This window comes from Protobothrops mucrosquamatus, unplaced genomic scaffold (assembly GCF_001527695.2).
Source record: "Protobothrops mucrosquamatus isolate PMUCROS unplaced genomic scaffold, P.Mucros_1.0 scaffold4275, whole genome shotgun sequence".
Taxonomy (NCBI): Eukaryota; Metazoa; Chordata; class Lepidosauria; order Squamata; family Viperidae; genus Protobothrops; species Protobothrops mucrosquamatus.
The window spans coordinates 87,454-91,049 of record NW_015390192.1 but is presented as its reverse complement, the minus strand read 5'-3'; positions in this window follow the sequence as shown (position 1 = coordinate 91,049).

Sequence of the window (3,596 nt, the reverse complement as noted above, 5' to 3'; positions counted from 1 at the left end):
TGTAGGGAGTGGGTTTTTATACACTCTGGAGCCGTTTGTTTGGAGTTGTTTCCTGTTCCTGTTTGAGGCTATTTCCTGTGTCATGTATTCTGACCTGAGTCTGGGTGTGCCTTTCTGGTATTCTGATGGTGATGGGTTTATCCTATTATGTCCCAAAGGTCATATCCTGTTTCCCTGGGGCTGAGGCTGATGACTCTTAGAGTTTGGGTGAGCTATGTAGATTTTAGGTGTCTTTGTCTTAATAATAATAATAATAATAATAATAATAATAATAATAATAATAATAATAATAATAATAATAATAATAATAATAATAATAATAATAATAATAATAATAATAATAAAAAGTTGGAAGGGACCTTGGAGGTCATCTAGTCCAACCCCCTGCTCAGGCAGGAAACCTATACCATTTCAGACAAATGGCTGTCCAGTCTCTTCTTAAAAACTTCCAGTGTTGGAGCATTCACCACTTCTGGAGGCAGGTTGTTCCACTGGTTAATTGTTCTAACTGTCAAGAAGTTTCTCCTTAGTTCTAGGTTGCTTCTCTCCTTGATTAGTTTCCATCCCTTGCTTCTTGTCCTGTCTCAGGTGCCTTGGAAAATAGCTTGACTCCCTCTTCTTTGTGGCAGCCCCTGAGATATTGGAAGACTGCTATCATGTCCCCCCTCGTCCTTCTCTTCATTAAACTAGACATACCCAATTCCAGCAGCCTTTCCTTATATGCTTTGGCCTCCAGTCCCTTAATCATCTTTGTTGCTCTTCTCTGCACTCTTTCTAGAATCTCAACATCTTTTTTACATCGTGGTGACCAAAACTGGATGGAGGATTCCAAGTGTGGCCTTACTAAGGCATTGTAAAGTGGTATTAATACTTCATGTGATCTTGATACTATCCCTCTGTTAATGTAGCCCAGCACTGTGTTGGCCTTTTTGGCAGCTGCAGCACACAGCTGGCTCATATCCAAGTGATCGTCCACTAGGACTCAGAGTTCCCTCTCACAGTTACTACCATTGAGCAAGGTACCCCCTATACTATACCTGTACATTTGGTTTTTCTTGCCTAAATGTAGAACCCTGCATTTCTACATAGCTGGTTTCTGTTTGGGGGAGGGAGACTTGGGGCTATTAAGAAAAACTGGGCATGCTTTTCTGCCTCTTTAAGATCCTTTGAGGAAATATATTTTTCTGCCCTTTTAATACTTCCTTCTCTGGGGGGCTGACTTCCCACAGAAGGAATAAGTAATTAGAAAGAAAGGTGAAACATCTTCCCACCATTTGAACTGTTTCTCTCCAGTATCTTCTCTTTAATCCTTTCCATCTCTTTTTTTTTAACCTCTGTCTCTGCTCCAGCTTGGAGATTGCTCAGTCTTCCTAAGGAAGATGCTCAGGGTTATATAATAAAAATGTAAGTGATTGCCAAATTCATGCAATTAAAGTAGTATCTAGCTTGGCTTTTAGTGAGTCAGGGAGATTATTCTTTTATATATATATCTCTCTATAGCTAGGTCTCGGTCTGCTATTAAGCTGTTTGATAAAGTGAATTTAATATTATAGAAAATGCTGTACAAATTATCAGCCCTGGAAAGTAATTAACTGCTGTCTCCCTGAGACATTTGCAAAAAAACTGTATTGTGACTCTGAATTAGCTTATTACTCATTCTTCCCTTTAGTGATCTCAGCTCCTTTTTTGTTTGTTTGTTACTCTGGAGCCCAGCAGATAATAATGTTATGCTGTAATATGGAGACGAAAGCAATTTATTGCATATGTAACAAAAAACCAGTGAGGGACCAATATTCAACATTAGGAATACAGAAAGTTGCTACTTTATAATGAGGCTTTTGGTCTCAATATAGTCAATATTTTGCATATTGGCAACTCCCCACTAGTTGAAGATGCAAACAAATAAACCTAGTGTTGAAAGAAAAGTCTTCATTGTGATTCAGTCCAAGCTGGGAATAAACATGGCAACTGCTTTAGAAAGAAGGTTGCAGTTTATTGAAGAGGAGAGCCAGACAGGAAGATGGCTGTGGAAAAAAGAGAAAGAGCACATGTAGGGAGTGGGTTTTTATACCCTCTGGAGCCTTTTGTTTGGAGTTGTTTCCTGTTCCTGTTTGAGGCTTTGTATTTCCTGTGTCATGTATTCTGACCTGAGTCTGGGTGTGCCCTTTGGCATCTGTGAGTTAATCCTATTATGTCCTGTCTTAGACTTTGGGTGGGATATGTAGATTTTAGGTATCTTTGTCTTCTTAATCTTCTAGCTGGGGGCTTCCAACCTTCCTGGATTATTTACATCTGCATTTGTACAGAGCTGGTTTCTGCTTGGGGGAGGGAGACTTGGGGCTATTAAGAAAACTGGACATGCTTTTCTGCCTCTTTTAAGATCCTTTGAGAAAATATATTTTTCTGCCCTTTTAATATTTCCTTCTCTGGGGGGCTGACTTCCCACACTAGGAACAACCTATCTTGAAAATGGGACCCTGAATATCATCCCTAATGTTATCACATGCCAATATAATGTCCAGAGCATTTGTTTAATAAGCCCCTAAGAAGTCATCCTCTGCAGATTATGGGATGCTGTGAAATTCCACACACTCTCCCATCAAAACTACAGTTGGATACTTATATCATGCTTTTAATTAAGACTGGGCTCTTTGGTACTTACCTATTCGACCTTCTTAACATCTGAAAGTACATTACAACCACTTCGATTCATTATAAACCAAACAAAATTGCTTCCACTAAATTAGATTGTGCAAAGAACTTTGAAGAGTTAAAATTAGTGCAAGCAGAAGTCAGCTATGCACGCAAAAGACCATGTCCCTATGTAAATTCTTTAATAGTTTTTTAGACTACCTTTCCTTTTTCACAATTTTGCAACAAGAGCCGGGACGAAGGAAAGCAGAGGACTGAATACAAGAATATTAAAATACATCTGAAATAAAACTTGCAACTATTAGTCCACCTTACAGCAAGTACTTTAGATTGAAGACAGGGATCAGCCAAGCAGCTCCCACAAGTGGTATGACACATGTGATGCCCCTGGCTATCTCATTACTGTAAATACTGGAGCATTAAAATGGCTCAAATTATACAAGATAGCTAAAACTAGGAGAATTATTGCTCACGTGAGGTTTTGTGAGATTCAACCTACTTTGCATAATTTTAAAAATATACAGTATGTTGTCATGGTTTGGCATTCAGGACACTGCATGGAATCAATGACTGTTTCATTTGGGAAAGAGCCAACAACAGGCACATCGAGATAAACAACATCTCCACATCATTCAAAAGAGACAATCAGAAAGACCAAAAGGAAACAAAAAGACCAAAACACCTCCTCACCAGCAATCAACACCTAGATAAGCAGAGAGCAATGCCAAGTTCAATATTAAACCAACAATCTAGAAATAAACAATATCCCCAATCAAGGAATTACCAACTCAGACAAGCAAGCTAACAACACTCCCCGACAGGGCAAGCCACTCATACATAAACAGACAGCAAACCCCACTTTAGGCTAGGCATTTGCTAGCCTAAAACGAATTCAACTGTTATAATTTTTTTGTTTGTTTCATGCAGAGGACTATTATTTTTAC